Here is a 19,412-nt window from a genome sequence, read left to right as displayed (position 1 = left end):
ACTGTTTGCTCACAAAGAAAGATTTACACTTCTGAAAGCCAAAACTGTAATGTACAGGAAAATATTCTAGATTTACATAATTGTAGATAATTTGGTTATATATTTATAATGAAATTGCAGGTATAGTTTGGGAGGAACAGAGAAAGACTTGAGGCCCTACCCCTCCAGATGCTGGTACTGAATCGAACCTCCTCCCCAATCACCAATGTGATCTCCTTACCTTACCCTTCCCCCCTTCCTCCCAAACTAAAGCTGCAAGATAAGCTGATGAATAACATTATTACTGAGCACTGTACTAACCTGCTTAGTCTGTAAAGATGATTCCTGCTGCACTTTTATGTAGTGTTAATGAACACCAGACAACCTCTTAGCACATAGAAAGCTGTAACTTTTGTTTTTGTCAGCCTCTGCTTTTAAAGTCAATTACGCTGGGGTTTACTAAACTGCTAGTGCCAACACAGCCCATTCACTTTGAATGGGCTGCGTCGGTAATGCTGTGTGGAAGCCGTTAATGCGGCTTAGTAAACAGAGCCCCCTTTTTTATATATGTGTGTGTATATGTGTATATGTGTATATGTGTATATATATATATATATATATATATATATAGTTCCAGAAGTACTGTGGATGGCAGGAACACTATATAGCTGGAACTGCAGTAACATTTAAGTCAATTTCCCATTAGCTAAATACCACCTTAAAAATCTTAAAAATCTTTTTTTTTTAAATGGTAATCTTCTCAAAATTCTGGCTTACATGGTGATCGATAGTGCCCATTTTCAGGAATATTCTGAAAATATCTGTTACTCCTTCCTTACGCCTTTGTTTACAAAGGTGCACTATAGGTGCGTTAGCATTTTTAAAGCACGTTAAATGCTAACGCGCGTCAAAACGCTAACACACCTATAGGAATGTATTGGTGCATTAGCGTTTAATGCACCTTAACTTTATAGGTGCGTTAAAAATGGTAATGCGCCTTTAGTAAACATACCCCTTAATGTGAATCTTGCATGGCCTTAATATTCTGTTTTTATTCATCAATTGCTGAAATATTCTTGAATATTGAGGTGTATGATTGTAAAATGCACTGTTTTCTTAAATGCAGAGTGAAAGTAATTAATACAAAATAGGTGATGATAATCCTAAAATAAAATTTGTTTTATCACCTTGTCTGGTTCTAATTAAAATTGGTCCTTTTTTTTCCCTGTTTTGACTAATTACTTTTTTTTTTTTTAAATCAGGGACATGCTTTGTAATTATTACAGTGGGGGAAATAAGTATTTGATCCCTTGCTGATTTTGTAAGTTTGCCCACTGACAAAGACATGAGCAGCCCATAATTGAAGGGTAGGTTATTGGTAACAGTGAGAGATAGCACATCACAAATTAAATCCGGAAAATCACATTGTGGAAAGTATATGAATTTATTTGCATTCTGCAGAGGGAAATAAGTATTTAATCCCTCTGGCAAACAAGACCTAATACTTGGTGGCAAAACCCTTGTTGGCAAGCACAGCGGTCAGACGTCTTCTGTAGTTGATGATGAGGTTTGCACACATGTCAGGAGGAATTTTGGTCCACTCCTCTTTGCAGATCATCTCTAAATCATTAAGAGTTCTGGGCTGTCGCTTGGCAACTCGCAGCTTCAGCTCCCTCCATAAGTTTTCAATGGGATTAAGGTCTGGTGACTGGCTAGGCCACTCCATGACCCTAATGTGCTTCTTCCTGAGCCACTCCTTTGTTGCCTTGGCTGTATGTTTTGGGTCATTGTCGTGCTGGAAGACCCAGCCACGACCCATTTTTAAGGCCCTGGCGGAGGGAAGGAGGTTGTCACTCAGAATTGTACGGTACATGGCCCCATCCATTCTCCCATTGATGCGGTGAAGTAGTCCTGTGCCCTTAGCAGAGAAACACCCCCAAAACATAACATTTCCACCTCCATGCTTGACAGTGGGGACGGTGTTCTTTGGGTCATAGGCAGCATTTCTCTTCCTCCAAACACGGCGAGTTGAGTTCATGCCAAAGAGCTCAATTTTTGTCTCATCTGACCACAGCACCTTCTCCCAATCACTCTCGGCATCATCCAGGTGTTCACTGGCAAACTTCAGACGGGCCGTCACATGTGCCTTCCGGAGCAGGGGGACCTTGCAGGCACTGCAGGATTGCAATCCGTTATGTCGTAATGTGTTACCAATGGTTTTCGTGGTGACAGTGGTCCCAGCTGCCTTGAGATCATTGACAAGTTCCCCCCTTGTAGTTGTAGGCTGATTTCTAACCTTCCTCATGATCAAGGATACCCCACGAGGTGAGATTTTGCGTGGAGCCCCAGATCTTTGTCGATTGACAGTCATTTTGTACTTCTTCCATTTTCTTACTATGGCACCAACAGTTGTCTCCTTCTCGCCCAGCGTCTTACTGATGGTTTTGTAGCCCATTCCAGCCTTGTGCAGGTGTATGATCTTGTCCCTGACATCCTTAGACAGCTCCTTGCTCTTGGCCATTTTGTAGAGGTTAGAGTCTGACTGATTCACTGAGTCTGTGGACAGGTGTCTTTCATACAGGTGACCATTGCCGACAGCTGTCTGTCATGCAGGTAACGAGTTGATTTGGAGCATCTACCTGGTCTGTAGGGGCCAGATCTCTTACTGGTTGGTGGGGGATCAAATACTTATTTCCCTCTGCAGAATGCAAATAAATTCATATACTTTCCACAATGTGATTTTCCGGATTTAATTTGTGATGTGCTATCTCTCACTGTTACCAATAACCTACCCTTCAATTATGGGCTGCTCATGTCTTTGTCAGTGGGCAAACTTACAAAATCAGCAAGGGATCAAATACTTATTTCCCCCACTGTATGTTTCTTTAAGGAGATTATGGAGCTCATTTTCAGAAGAGAAAAACGTCTTAAAAATGGCATTCACGATTTTCGAAATTCAGATTTGAAATGTATTTCTCTGCAGTGCATCCAAATCACAAGAGGGTGTGTTAGGGGTATTCCCAAACCATGGACGGTTTTCTGCCATAATAGAAAAAAGCAAAAACATTCGGGGCTAAATGTTTCTAGATGTCCTAAATGACCAGGTGACCAATGGAGAGATTAATGTATGACCCTTCCACCCCTCAAAGATGTGAAAGAAGCAGTACATATCAGCCTCTATGACAGCTTCAGATGTTGCCACAAGCAAGTTCCTGGAGTAGCCTAGTAGTGGTTGCAGTGCCGATTATCTCCCAATGAATATTTGCAGTCAGGGGCCCTTTTACTAAGCCACATAGGCGCCTGCGTGGCCCGGGCAGTAATTTCATTATTTACGTGTGATGGTGATCACAGGGGTGTATCTGTGTGGGGGGCCCCTGCAGATTTCGCCCTGGACCCCCCTACCGCCGTCAACCCTCCCCCGCCGTCACCTACCCCCGCCGAGGTCCGCTTCCTCCTGCCTGCCAGTGCCTTTTACTTCAGCTGGCGGGGGACCCCAACCCCCGCCAGCCCAGCCGAGGTCTTGTTTAAGTTTTCTTCCTCGTGCTGTGCTGCTGTTAAAAGCTGCATCCCTTCCAGTTTCGGATGGAGTCTGACGTCGCAGCACGTTGTACGTGCAGGACGTGAATGTGCTGCGACGTCAGACTCCGTCCGAAACTGGAGGGGATGCAGCTTTTAACAGCATAGCACGAGGAAGAAAACTTAAGACCTCGGCTGGGCTGGCGGGGGTTGGGGTCCCCCGCCAGCTGAAGTAAAAGGCGCAGGCAGGAGGAAGCGGACCGCGGCGGGGGTAGGTGACGGCAATGGCGGGGGGGGGGGGGGGGTTGGCTGCGGCTACAATGTGTCCCCTCACTTTAGCCCCTGCCCCCCTACTGCTGAACCTCAGATACGCCCCTGGGTGATCGGCATTATATGCACACTGACGATTACCGCCCAGTTAACGCGTGAGACCTTATTGCTAAGTGAATGGGTGACGGTAAGGTTTCAGACCCAAAATGGTCGTAGTCCAATTTTTATTTTGCTGCACTTCCATTTTCAGCCAAAAAAAAAAAAAAAAAAAAGGCTTTTTTTTTTTTTTTTTACAGGCGTGCTGAAAAATATGTCTGCACACATCCAAAACTACATGCATCTACACTAACGCAGGCCATTTTTCAGTGCACTTTAGTAAAAGGATCCCTCGGTGTTTAGTGGCTAGCTGGTTATGTCATGCAATATAACTGGCTATCCTCAAATATTAATCGCTGGCTGGATACGTTTGGCAGCCAAATCGGGCCAAATAGCAGGCCTACATTTGGCTGCTATAAACTTAACTGGCCAGCGCTGAATATTGACTTGGCCGGTTAAGTTTAAACTGGTCAGAAATAGACCGCATATTCATTGCCAGTCACCGAAAACAGTTCAGTTTCGAATATCTGGGCTGCCTCCCATGGCCTCAGTATTGGCCCCTGTGTGTTTTATTGTTGTGAAACCAGTTTCCCAGGCTAACACCTGGTTTCACAATAGATAAAACTAAATTGGGGAGGTCACGTGATGCTCTGTAGCTAAGCAGACGTCTCTATTCCTGGCTCCGCTCCTTCCACCCCGAAATCTTTAAAATCTGCCTGCAAAAAAACTCCCGGGGAGACTCCATAGCCACACGAACGAGAAACGAGGGGAACGTGGGTTTCTCCGCCAAATCTGGGAGGATTTGGGTGTCATGGAAGTTTTTTATGCCTGCAAGGACCCCGCGAACCAAGAAGCTCCACACTCAGGACTCGCGCTTCAAAATGGCGGCGATGCAGGAGGGCATTCGAGCGGCAGGCCTGCCGGCGGAGGCCATCCAGGAGCTGATCCAACAGCTTTCCACAATATTGGAGGAGAAATTGTCTAAGCTCCAGGCTTCAGTTGACCAGATCCGAGAGTCACTGGAGAGGCAAGGTGTGCGCTTGCATCAGGCTGAGGATTGCATCTCACGCCTGCAAAACCGAACAGAAGTGATGGACGTGAGGATCGCGGCATTGGAGCAGAAGTGTGCTCAGTTAGTGCAGCAGGTTGATGATCAAGAAAACAGAAGCAGAAGGAATAACCTTAGAATTAATTATAGGGGTCCCAGAAAGAGTGAAGGACAAAGACCTCTGGCAGCTGGTCGAGCGCTGGCTGCCGGATCAATTCGGCCTGCAGTTCCCAGAAAGTGCGTTGCGGATCGAAAGAGTCCACAGAGTGAGGGTGAAACGTGGCTACGGTCAGTGCTGGCCAAGATTCTGAATTATGCAGACAAGGACAATGTATTACAAGCATGCAGAGGAAAGAAACAGGTGGAATACGAGGGTAGCAAGATTCTGCTCTTCCAGGACTACTCGGCGCTGGTCTTGGACCAAAGAAAGCAGATGAGGCGCCACTGCAAATACCTCTTTGATAAAGGAGTACATTTTACGTTGTATCCAGCTAAAGTGCGAGTTCTACAGGATAACAAAGCACTGTACTTTACTGATCCCAAGGACCTTGGGGCTTTTGTGGATAGACTACAGTGACCCTAAGGATATACCCACTGTTGCTGGAGCAGGCCTTGGTGGAAGTCGTAAATGTTACCGAATGGTCTGCGGCCTAATGTTAATTTGTTTTCCAGTTGCTGAGTTTGCTTACTCATTGCTAGTTTGCTGCCGCCGTAGAGTTTAGAAGCAGGGCCGTGCCTAGGGTCTCTTGTGCCCCCCTGCAGACTATCGGTTGGTGCCCCCCCCCCCCCCCCTGTCCAGCAGAGCAGGAACAGAAGGGAGCAGGCAAGTAAGCCAGACCTCAGGAAAAAATAGCACTGTATGTATCCCTCATTGATAAGTCTCTGACTCTAAAGTTTAGCAATTTCATTAAAGCAAAATGTATTTTCACATATCACATCCTATCCAAGGAGAATGTTTTATATATGTCACCCGTCTGTGGTAAAACTTCACACAGTATCAAAATACCTCTAATATGTAGTCGTGCCAGCCAAGGAAACTAACTGTGCTCAGCTCACAAGAGACAGAGTGAACATAAAATAAAACTTCATCCTTAAAAGATAATATCAGATGAATGCATGAAGGTGAATATGAATTCCTGTGAATGGAATCAATTTGATTTACAATAAATCCAGATACTACTCCCTCATATATATAACAAAAAATTATTTAAGTGGAATGGAATTATTTGACTGTACTGGTAAACAGAAAGAAATACTCTATTGCATTCTAATCTCCTTTGCACCAAAGGATATAATTCAGATCAAACATTTATCTCTGATCAACTATCTCAGATCAAATATTTATTTCAGATCAAATATTAAGGTTTCCTTGCTTACAGTCACTTAAATCTACCTAGCCTTTATATAGCTTATAGGATTTAAACACTCTTAAACTGAAATTCACCATTTTCTATTCTTCATAAACTTCAAGTAATCCTGAAATATTCAGATCCTTTTCTCACTAGAGAAACTTCAATCGCCACCAATCTCTTTTCACTTATATTTTCTCATTTACCACAATCAGGCACTCTTTTATAACTTCAGTCAACAAACAGGAAGTCACAGCTGGATGTTTCTCTTGGCAAAGGACAGCTCTCACTCTGTTCACTTCCCGGGCAGATTTCTTAACAGAAGCTGATCATCCAATCAGAGAGCTCTATTTGAATGCAGATTAACATACAGACACTCATGGGAATGTTTAGTGAAAAACACTGGACTAATTTGCATATGATTTAAACAAATCTCAGCATATGACAACCAAGTACAGTCTCCCAGCACCTGAATTCTGCAATTAGATTTAAGGCAAATACTTTTAAAACTTATTTTTAGCACTTTTAAAATGTCAGGTTCTCTTTAATTTGAATGCTGTTTCAAGATCTGAAACTCACCCTGACTGAGGAGCTAGCCCCAAACCGAAGCATAAATAGCAATCTGGTTGTATTCTCACGTAACTTGAAGAGTGTGCCTGCCTCAATTAATACTGCTCCCTTTGCAGGGGAGGGCAGCGGAGATAGGAGAATCACAAGTTCAGGTGAAAGATTTTGCAAGTGAGCAGACGGACAGCACGGCCCTGTTTAGAAGGACTGGAGGTCTTGGGGAGGTGTCCGAACCCTGAGATCTTTCTGGAGAACTAAAGCCTTAAAATCGGTAGCTAGTGAGGAAGAGCAGCTCCCAAGAGGCCTCTGAGGCAAGGCATGACAACTTACACCTTGCGACCAGAAGCGACCCTGCAGAACCGACTTTGCCTGTTTGCTGCAGCAGTGACATTGTTGGATCTAGGATGGTTGGCGGCTATCCAGTCGGTCTGGAAATATTTAAAGTTTGATTTACAGTTTTATCACTTATGATACTATAAAGCAGATGGGGGGGGGGGAGCAGAGGCGATAGGGGGTGGGGAGTTTTCCTTATGGAGTGTTATATATAACTTGGGGCTGGGGTGGAGGACAGTGGGGGTGCGGGGGGGGGGGGGTTGGTGGTGACAAGGGGGGATGAATGTTGCGATAGGGTTGTTTGTGTGGCTGAGGCTGTTTCAGGTTGATATATATTTTTGACCTTTGCAGCTGCTCCTCTAAGTTTTTTTTCTTCACCATTCTTCTCATTTTATCATAGTCTCCTTTTTGAAAGTTAAATGCTAACGTATTGGACTTCCTGTGTGTACTTACTCCAAAGCTGATATCAAATCTGATCAAGCTGTTATCAAGCAGCCCACAGCACCATTACCTTCTGCACCAGTTCATGCTCTCCACTAAGGTCTAGGTCTAAAATTTTTCCTTCTCTTGTTGGCTCCTGTACTAGTTGCTCCATAAAGCAGTCCTTGATTTCATCAAGGAATTTTACCTCTCTAGCATGCCCTGATGTTACATTTACCCAGTCAATATCGGGGTAATTTAAACCATCCATTATTATTGTGTTCCCCAGTTTGTTAGCGTCCCTAATTTCTGATAACATTTCTACATATTTCCATCCTGGCCAGGTGGATGGTACTACACTACTATCACTATCTTTTTTCCCATTTTCACATGGAATTTCAATCCATAGGGCTTCCAAAATGTGTTTTGTGTCCTTCAGAATTTTCAATCTGTTTCATTCAAGGCCTTCCTTAATATACAATGCTACCCCTCCACCAATTCAATCTACCCTATCACTACAATATAATTTGTACCCCGGTGTGACAGTGTCCCACTGGTTATCCTCCTTCCACCAGGTCTCAGAGATGCCTACTATATCTAATTTTCCATTTAGTGCAATATATTCTCTCCCATCTTATTTCTGGCATTCGCATATAGACATTTCAAACTAGGTTACAAAAATATGCACACAGTCATGAGCAAAAGCGAATGCTACATACCTGTAGAAGGTATTCTCCGAGGACAGCAGGCTGATTGTTCTCACTGATGGGTGACGTCCACGGCAGCCCCTCCAATCGGAAACTTCACTAGCAAAGTCCTTTGCTAGCCCTCGCGCCGCGCATGCGCGGCCGTCTTCCCGCCCGAAACCGGCTCGAGCCGGCCAGTCCAGTATGTAGCAAGACAATACACTTCAAGGGAAGACACAACTCCAAAGGGGAGGCGGGCGGGTTTGTGAGAACAATCAGCCTGCTGTCCTCGGAGAATACCTTCTACAGGTATGTAGCATTCGCTTTCTCCGAGGACAAGCAGGCTGCTTGTTCTCACTGATGGGGTATCCCTAGCCCCCAGGCTCACTCAAAACAACAACCATGGTCAATTGGACCTCGCAACGGCGAGGACATAACTGAGATTGACCTAAAAAATTTACCAACTAACTGAGAGTGCAGCCTGGAACAGAACAAACAGGGCCCTCGGGGGGTGGAGTTGGATCCTAAAGCCCAAACAGGTTCTGAAGAACTGACTGCCCGAACCGACTGTCGCGTCGGGTATCCTGCTGCAGGCAGTAATGAGATGTGAATGTGTGGACAGATGACCACGTCGCAGCTTTGCAAATTTCTTCAATGGAGGCTGACTTCAAGTGGGCTACCGACGCAGCCATGGCTCTGACATTATGAGCCGTGACATGACCCTCAAGAGCCAGCCCCGCCTGGGCGTAAGTGAAGGAAATGCAATCTGCTAGCCAATTGGATATGGTGCGTTTCCCTACAGCCACTCCCCTCCTATTGGGGTCAAAAGAAACAAACAATTGGGCGGACTGTCTGGTGGGCTGTGTCCGCTCCAGGTAGAAGGCCAATGCTCTCTTGCAGTCCAATGTGTGCAGCTGACGTTCAGCAGGGCAGGAATGAGGACGGGGAAAGAATGTTGGCAAGACAATTGACTGGTTCAGATGGAACTCCGACACGACCTTTGGCAGAAACTTAGGGTGAGTGCGGAGGACTACTCTGTTGTGATGAAATTTGGTGTAAGGGGCCTGGGCTACCAGGGCCTGAAGCTCGCTGACTCTACGAGCCGAAGTAACTGCCACCAAGAAAATGACCTTCCAGGTCAAGTACTTCGGATGGCAGGAATTCAGTGGCTCAAAAGGAGGTTTCATCAGCTGGGTGAGAACGACATTGAGATCCCATGACACTGTAGGAGGCTTGACAGGGGGCTTTGACAAAAGCAAACCTCTCATGAAGCGAACAACTAAAGGCTGTCCTGAGATCGGCTTACCTTCCACTTGGTAATGGTATGCACTGATTGCACTAAGGTGAACCCTTACGGAGTTGGTCTTGAGACCAGACTCAGACAAGTGCAGAAGGTATTCAAGCAGGGTCTGTGTAGGACAAGAGCGAGGATCTAGGGCCTTGCTGTCACACCAGACGGCAAACCTCCTCCAATGAAAGAAGTAACTTCTCTTAGTGGAGTCTTTCCTGGAAGCAAGCAAGATGCGGGAGACACCCTCTGGCAGACCCAAAGAGGCAAAGTCTACGCCCTCAACATCCAGGCCGTGAGAGCCAGGGACTGGAGGTTGGGATGCAGAAGAGCCCCGTCGTCCTGCGTGATGAGGGTCGGAAAACACTCCAATCTCCACGGTTCTTCGGAGGATAACTCCAGAAGAAGAGGGAACCAGATCTGACGCGGCCAAAAGGGAGCAATCAGAATCATGGTGCCTCGGTCTTGCTTGAGTTTCAACAAAGTCTTCCCCACCAGAGGTATGGGAGGATAAGCATACAGCAGACCTTCCCCCCAATCCAGGAGGAAGGCATCCGACGCCAGTCTGCCGTGGGCCTGAAGCCTGGAACAGAACTGAGGGACCTTGTGGTTCACTTGAGATGCGAAGAGATCCACCAGGGGGGTGCCCCACGCCTGGAAGATCTGTCGCACCACACGGGAATTGAGCGACCACTCGTGAGGTTGCATAATCCTGCTCAACCTGTCGGCCAGACTGTTGTTTACGCCTGCCAGATATGTGGCTTGGAGCACCATGCCCTGACGGCGAGCCCAGAGCCACATGCTGACGGCTTCCTGACACAGGGGGCGAGATCCGGTGCCCCCCTGCTTGTTGACATAGTACATGGCAACCTGATTGTCTGTCTGAATTTGGATAATTTGGTGGGACAGCCGATCTCTGAAAGCCTTCAGAGCGTTCCAGATCGCTCGCAACTCCAGAAGATTGATCTTTAGATCGCGTTCTTGGAGGGACCAACTTCCTTGGGTGTGAAGCCCATCGACATGAGCTCCCCATCCCAGGAGAGACGCATCCGTGGTCAGCACTTTTTGTGGCTGAGGAATTTGGAAGGGACGTCCCAGAGTCAAATTGGAGCAAATCGTCCACCAAAACAGGGATTCGAGAAAACTCGTGGACAGGTGGATCACGTCCTCTAGACCCCCAGCGGCCTGATACCACTGGGAGGCTAGGGTCCATTGAGCAGATCTCATGTGAAGGCGGGCCATGGGAGTCACATGAACTGTGGAGGCCATGTGGCCCAGCAATCTCAACATCTGCCGAGCTGTGATCTGCTGGGACGCTCGCACCCGCGAGACGAGGGACAACAAGTTGTTGGCTCTCGTCTCTGGGAGATAGGCGCGAGCCGTCCGAGAATCCAGCAGGGCTCCGATGAATTTGAGTTTCTGCACTGGGAGAAGATGGGACTTTGGGTAATTTATCACAAACCCCAGTAGCTCCAGGAGGCGAATAGTCATCTGCATGGACTGCAGGGCTCCTGCCTCAGATGTGTTCTTCACCAGCCAATCGTCGAGATATGGGAACACGTGCACCCCCAGCCTGCGAAGCGCCGCTGCTACCACAGCTAGGCACTTTGTGAACACCCTGGGTGCAGAGGCGAGCCCAAAGGGTAGCACACAGTACTGGAAGTGGCGTGTGCCCAGCTGAAATCGCAGATACTGTCTGTGAGCTGGCAGTATCGGGATGTGTGTATAGGCATCCTTCAAGTCCAGAGAGCATAGCCAATCGTTTTGCTGAATCATGGGGAGAAGGGTGCCCAGGGAAAGCATCCTGAACTTTTCTTTTACGAGATACTTGTTCAGGGCCCTTAGGTCTAGGATGGGACGCATCCCCCCTGTTTTCTTTTCCACAAGGAAGTACCTGGAATAGAATCCCAGCCCTTCTTGCCCGGATGGCACGGGCTCGACCGCATTGGCGCTGAGAAGGGCGGAGAGTTCCTCTGCAAGTACCTGCTTGTGCTGGAAGCTGTAAGACTGAGCTCCCGGTGGACAATTTGGAGGTTTTGAGGCCAAATTGAGGGTGTATCCTTGCCGGACTATTTGGAGAACCCACAGATCGGAGGTTATGAGAGGCCACCTTTGGTGAAAAGCTTTCAACCTCCCCCCGACTGGCAGGTCGCCCGGCACTGACACTTGGATGTCGGCTATGCTCTGCTGGAGCCAGTCAAAAGCTCGCCCCTTGCTTTTGCTGGGGAGCCGCGGGGCCTTGCTGAGGCGCACGCTGCTGACGAGAGCGAGCGCGCTGGGGCTTAGCCTGGGCCGCAGGCTGTCGGGAAGGAGGATTGTACCTACGCTTGCCAGAAGTATAGGGAACAGTCTTCCTTCCCCCGAAAAATCGTCTACCTGTAGAGGTAGAAGCTGAAGGCTGCCGGCGGGCGAATTTGTCGAATGCGGTGTCCCGCTGGTGGAGAGACTCTACCACCTGTTCGACTTTTTCGCCAAAAATGTTATCCGCACGGCAAGGCGAGTCCGCAATCCGCTGCTGGATTCTATTCTCCAGGTCGGCGGCACGCAGCCATGAGAGCCTGCGCATCACCACACCTTGAGCAGCGGCCCTGGACGCAACATCAAAAGTGTCATAAACTCCTCTGGCCAGGAATTTTCTGCACGCCTTCAGCTGCCTGACCACCTCCTGAAAAGGCTTGGCTTGCTCAGGGGGAAGAGCATCAACCAAGCCCGCCAACTGCCGCACATTGTTCCGCATGTGGATGCTCGTGTAGAGCTGGTAAGACTGGATCTTGGACACGAGCATAGAGGAATGGTAGGCCTTCCTCCCAAAGGAGTCTAAGGTTCTAGAGTCTTTGCCCGGGGGCGCCGAAGCATGCTCTCTAGAACTCTTAGCCTTCTTTAGGGCCAGATCCACAACTCCAGAGTCATGAGGCAACTGGGTGCGCATCAGCTCTGGGTCCCCATGGATCCGGTACTGGGACTCGATCTTCTTGGGGATGTGGGGATTAGTTAGAGGTTTCGTCCAGTTCGCAAGCAATGTCTTTTTTAGGACATGATGCAAGGGAACAGTGGACGCTTCCTTAGGTGGAGAAGGATAGTCCAGGAGCTCAAACATTTCAGCCCTGGGCTCGTCCTCCACAACCACCGGGAAGGGGATGGCCGTAGACATCTCCCGGACAAAGGAAGCAAAAGACAGACTCTCAGGAGGAGAAAGCTGTCTTTCAGGAGAGGGAGTGGGATCAGAAGGAAGACCCTCAGACTCCTCGTCAGAGAAATATCTGGGATCTTCTTCTTCTTCCCACGAGGCCTCACCCTCGGTGTCAGACACAAGTTCACGGACCTGCGTCTGCAACCGGGCCCGGCTCGACTCCGTGGAGCCACGTCCACGATGGGGGCGTCGAGAGGTAGACTCCCTCGCCCGCATCGGCGAAGCTCCCTCCGCCGATGTAGTCGGGGAGCCCTCCTGGGAGGTGGCCGCAGTCGGCACCGCACGCGGTACCGACGTCGGGGACCTCACCCCGGGCGATGGGCCAGCCGGCGCCACGCTCGACGGTACCGGAGGCGCAAGCACCGCCGGTACCGGAGGGGTAGGGCGCAACAGCTCCCCCAGAATCTCTGGGAGAACGGCCCGGAGGCTCTCGTTCAGAGCGGCTGCAGAGAAAGGCCTGGAGGTCGATGCAGGCGTCGACGTCAGTACCTGTTCCGGGCGTGGAGGCTGTTCCGGGCTGTCCAGAGCGGAGCGCATCGACACCTCCTGAACAGAGGGTGAGCGGTCCTCTCGGTGCCGATGCCTGCTGGGTGCCGACTCCCTCGGCGACCCAGAGCTCTCGGTGCCGACGCGGGGAGGGGACCGGTGTCGATGCTTCTTCGACTTCTTCCGAAGCATGTCACCGGAGCTCCCCGGCACCAACGAGGAGGACGTCGAATCCACCCGTCGCTTCCTCGGGGCCGAGACCGAAGAGGGTCGATCTCGGGGGGGCTGTACCGCAGGAGCCCTCAGGGTAGGAGGAGACCCACCCGAGGGCTCACCGCCACCAGCAGGGGAATGGACAGCCCTCACCTGCACTCCACCCGATGCACCACCGTCCGACGACATCAGCAGACGAGGTCCTGGTACCACCGACGTCAATGCAGCTATCCGATGTCTCGGCGCCGATGCAGAGGCCCGATGCCTCGATGCGCTCGATGCAAGGGCGGCCGAGGAAGATGGTCTGGACGCTGACGACGTCGATGCACTCGAAGATCCCGGTGCCGATGCCGACGAAGAGCCCGAGAACAACACGTTCCACTGGGCTAGTCTCGCTACCTGAGTCCGCCTTTGAAGCAGGGAACACAGACTGCAGTTCTGAGGGCGGTGCTCGGCCCCCAGACACTGAAGACACGACGAGTGTCGATCAGTGAGCGAGATAACCCGGGCGCACTGGGTGCACTTCTTGAAGCCGCTGGAAGGCTTCGATGTCATGGGCGGAAAAATCACGCCGGCGAAATCAAAAGCCGAAATGGCGAAAATTGAAGCACCAAAATTTAGAGGGAGAAAAATCTCGACCGAGGCCAAAAAGAGGCCTACCCCGACGACGAAAGAAAACTTACCGGGGCAAAAAGCTGGAAGTACAGGGAGGATTGACACGAAACCCGGTGGAGGGTTTCCGGAGCACTTCCCGACTTTAGAAAAAGCTTTTCCGAAGAAAAAACACGCTCAAAAAACAATTTGGACGCGCGAGGTCAACTTTCCGGGGCCCGACACGGCGAAACACGACCGTACCGAGTGCGGACAAAAGAAGACTGGCCGGCTCGAGCCGGTTTCGGGCGGGAAGACGGCCGCGCATGCGCGGTGCGCGCGAGGGCTAGCAAAGGACTTTGGAGGGGCTGCCGATTGGAGGGGCTGCCGTGGACGCCGTGGACGTCACCCATCAGTGAGAACAAGCAGCCTGCTTGTCCTCGGAGAACAATATATACATCAAACAAATCATACCAATAAATTAACAAAATATATAAAAACTTACATTATAAACAGACACAATTTCCTAATATACATCAAGCAAATGAAACCTATCTAAAAAAATAAAAAGTTTGCGCAAAATCAAAAGATCATTAGTATTCCTGATTGAAGAAGATTGTTTCACAAAAATGCCAAAGCACGAGAATAGGCATGCTTAAATGCACACACTCAACCCTAAAAATTCACAGAAGGGAAAAAGGTCTGTCAATTCATAGATCATAAAGAATGACGGGGAATATTTTCAACAAATATCTTGGGCCTACATGCTGAAAAACTTTAAAAGCCACCACCAGTTGATTCAAAGTGCAATGTTTGTCAAGAAACAACCAGTTGATTCTCTAGTTAACTGTGATCAGGTTGAAGAATAGAACACTGATTTTACGTGCTCCTGTATGGCCTTCCACCTGCTTATTTAAGTCATGCTTAGACTGTAGATCCTTGCTTGATGTCTCTTGTGAAGGTCGTCCACCCTTCAGAATCCTGTGCAGAGGCCCCTGCTAGAGCTGCTCCACATTTCTGAAATAAGTTACTTCCTCACTGCTCCAAAGTGATAGATAGCTCCTGTTCCAGAAGCAGGTAGAGCCCCCATTGTTTTTACTTTTGAATTTTAGAATGAACTCCTAGAATCTAGTACTTTTTGTGAGCTGGTTTAGTCTTGTGTCTTTTGGTTTCTTAATGATCCTGAATGCTTTTTGATGTACACTAAAAATGCAATTTCTTCATCTGCAGAACAGAAATATTTTAGTTTTGTTTTTCATATTATAAACTTGTACTGGCAGCAGCAACTTAATTTATAGTATTCTGTAATTTGCATTTCTAAAAGTCACAGCCCTGATCATTCATATCCATATGTATGACCCCCTAGCATTTACACATTAACCCCCTGATTCTATATATGGTGCCTAGATTTGCACGCAAAAGTTTGAGGATGCTCCTGAGACAAATGTGCAAAATAATGGACTAATAAGCCAATTAACATCAATTGAGATTAATTTGCACCCATTAAACTTTGCACGTGCATCTAGCTGCACACTATTCTATGAACCATGGTGCCTAACTAATAGCACACAAGTCAAAAGGGGGAGGAGCATGGGTGTGTCAGGGGTGTTCCAAAAAGGTTATGTTCATTCTTACAGAATACTGCCCCAGCACGCCAGCATTTACACCAGGTTTCAGCAGGTATAAGTCTGGCACCCAACATTAGTTAGGTGCAGGGATCGATGCTAAGCATGATTCTATAAAGGGTGTGTGCCCTTTATGGAATCATTCTTAGCACCTGTTTTTTCCAACAATTTTTAAGTACCATTTATAGAACCCTCCCATGCCACTTACGTATACCCATACAGAACAGCGCTTAGGCACCCTGCTTGCATTTTCATGGGTAAGCACTAGTCTATAATTTTGTGCACACAAGGGGTGCATAAATGCATGAGCCCATAGAATTGCCCTTTTAACCTATAACATTAGTAGCATGACTTTCTTGTGCAAGTTTGAAGGAAGTATCACTGGTTTTGTTGTTAACCTCCCCTTTAAGTGTCACCTTTTAAGTGTGCAGTAGCAGTATGGCAAAAAGAGGTCAACGGTGTCACTGACCTAGTTCAGTGGGAATGAAATAGCATCTAATTTAATAGAAAGGGATATGGAACTGCACACACTGGTTTGATGCGTTGTGAAGAAATCAACCAGTTTCACAGTGACAGGGACTGTAGGTAATGAGGTAATGACAGTTTACGCAATTGTCACCTAGTTTTCAAAAGGATCTTGAAGAGTTCGATGTAAATGGTACCCTAGGGAACTTGCATTTCAGATGTTGCAGAACCTAGTAATTAGAACTTGATATGAAATTGTAATAGGCATTAACCTATGTAGTCATTTTACATAAGTACATAGGTATTGCCACACTGGGAACAGACCAAAGGTCCATCAAGCCCAGCATCCTGTTTCCAACAGTGGCCAAACCAGGTCACAAATACCTGGCAAGATCCCAAAAAAGTTCAACACATTTTATGCTGCTTATCTCAGAAATAAGCAGTGGATTTTCCTGAAGTTATTTTAATAATGATCTATGGACTTTCCCTCTAGGAAGCCGTCCAAACCTTTTTTTTTTTAAAGCCCGCTAAGCTAACCGCCTTTACCACATTCTTTGGCAATGAATTTTGTTTTAATGGAATTTAAATCGTGGATTATGAGATTAGGAATAACAAAAGGATTCTATCAAAAAGGCAAGCTTTGACCTGGCAAAGACAAGGTAGGTGCTGTGGGCAGCCAGAGTTGCAGCAACTGCTGAATAGAGGAGTCAGCAAAGGACAATGGTTTCCTCATTCATGTATTTCTTTTCATTCAACTGGCTGTTTTGTGTTCTGCTTAAACAGTTGTTTTTTTTTTAATTGGTGTTAGTTACCTGCTTGGCAAGAAATACAGGAAGAGCTGAAGGTACAGTTATGTGAAAAAGTATTTACCTCCCCCGCTTCCTGATTGAGCCTATTATTACATATGTGTCACATGGAAAGGTTTCTGATCTGTAAGAAAAATATTAGACAAAGGGAACCCGAGTAAACCCATTACATGGATTTAACCCCTTAAAAATGCATTTTACAAGGTTCCAACTGTAGCAGGAAGTGCTATGGTGCATTTGTATAATATACCAGTCTAGCCAGTGCCTGAGGTTTATTATTCACTATCAATGGAGCCAGAAGTGTAAACTGGAAATGTATACATTCATTACTTGGGATACAGACATAACTTCCCCGTTGTTCTCACCTCATTCTTTGCATGCTGGCACAGTCAGGTACAGCCCATTCTGCTTCATGTACTTAGCTGCGTAGAGGCATGAGCCAGGGGCTGTATCCTTAAGGTACTGTGTAAACCCAATGTTCTGAAAGTCAGCTTGAGGTGAGTTCAACGTATTGGTAATGATTTCCACATCAAAAAAGAGCTTGGCGCTTACAGGAGGAAGAGGGGTGAAGAGGGAACTCTGGAGAGGCAGGTAACTCAATTTCAAATCTCTCAAAGTCAACGTTGCAGGAGTTTCATAGGAATTCATCCTAGTCCTCAGCCTGTGCTGGGTCAAGAGCAATGTTGTCCTTGGTCTCATGGAAGCTTAAGGAGGACAGTCCTTTATTGTATAAGCACAGCTACAGTGCAGCAAGGCTCAGCCTATGGATCTGAGAGACTGGAGCTAACACACTATGGTTGAATTACTGATATGGGAAGTTGCAGTGGACAGTTCCTTCTCTTGGCTGAGTCAACACTAGCTGGTCAAAGTGGCCAAGTTGAACAGTGGCCATGTTTTCATAATGCCAGTCAAATACCAGACTCCATATGCAAGTGATTAGATTAAGGCTGCGTAATTTCTACAGGCTTTGGATTCCCTCCCTCCCTCCCTCCCCCCCCCCCCCCCCCCCCCTCCAGTGGCCAGAAGGACTAGCCTCAATGTATCTTTCCTTTCAAAAATAATGGACAGTGAACAATATTACCCTTGCAACATGCTTGAATATATAACCTTTTTTCTAAATGATTTCTGGCTGAACAGTCTGTTAATTTAGCACTGTTCAACTAGTCAGCTTGACTTGGGACTAACTTCAAGATCTGATCATAGTAGTGTCCTTTTTGGAAAGCGTTCATTACAGTTTCTGCAATAGCAGCTGTTGGGAGGATATTTTCTTCCTTGGATTCTGGTGCTTGAGTTCCATCTAATGGTATCTGAAGGAGGTGCAACCCACTACTTGGCCGGAAGAGTATGATTCAGGTAAGATGTCTACGGCCTTTTGGTTCTTTTCCGGCCTGTATTTCAGAGTGAAATTGTAACAGTGGAGACACAACAGTGGCCTCTGTGTTCTCGGAGGTAACTCTCTCCCACTTTATTGTTTGATATTCAGTTTATGATCTCGCTTGGCTCATTTTCCGCTGGACAGTGTGAAGTACAATACGAACTGCACTATGAAACCACTAAGAGCATTTTAGAAAAGACATGCAAAGAAGAACTCCAATGGCAAAGGGGGGGGGGGGGGGGGAGGAGGGAAGACATTCACCCCCCAAATATAGAAGCAGTTTTCTAAAAAAAATCACTGCTTTAAGTACCTGCATTCCCCCATCCCATCACTGCCAGCCTCCCTACCCTTCTGTAACACTACTCAACAGCAACTACCCTGCCAAACTTCTCTCCAGGCTGATGCCTAGTGGTTAGTACAGTAGACCTTGATCCTGGGGAACTGGGTTTGATTCTCACTGCAGCTCCCTATGACCCTGGGCAAGTCACTTAACCCTCCATTGGCCCAGGTATATAATATGTAAACTGCTTTGAATATAGTTACAAAAGCACAGAAAGGTGGTACATCAAGTCCCATTCTCCCCCCCCTCCAAAATCATTGTTGGGATCAAGTCGCTAGGCTTACCAGAAACTCTGGCAAATAGTGATATCAGAGCAATGCCCACTCACTCGTCTCACAACTGTCAGTGTTAAAAATAGCTGTCATGACCTCTGATATCACAGTATTAGTGCTAGAGGTCAGGTTTCCATGTATGAAATTTTACCCATATATAGCAGCCCTGATCCCCTAGGAGTAATGCTGCAATATTAGCGCTAGCACTCCAACCTTACTACTCACTAGGGATCCCAGTAAGACCAGGAACTGGGTTGGGGGTAGGGGTCCTTGCAGCCCAACATTTTGGCTTTGGTGACAGGGTCTGATGTTAGACCTGTTTGAGGGTTGGGTGATGGCGAAGGTGGGCTGGGTTGTCTCCATGGGACCAACAAGGATGGTATTTAGCATGGTCTCGACAGCAGGCCTTGGTGCAGTTCTAAATCACAGACACCCAGATTTCCCACTAAAGATGTGTGGATGCCCTATGGAAGATAAGGAATGCATACACCTATGGT

Source organism: Microcaecilia unicolor, chromosome 9 (genome assembly GCF_901765095.1).
Source record: "Microcaecilia unicolor chromosome 9, aMicUni1.1, whole genome shotgun sequence".
Taxonomy (NCBI): Eukaryota; Metazoa; Chordata; class Amphibia; order Gymnophiona; family Siphonopidae; genus Microcaecilia; species Microcaecilia unicolor.
Note: the sequence above shows the minus strand (reverse complement) of the source record.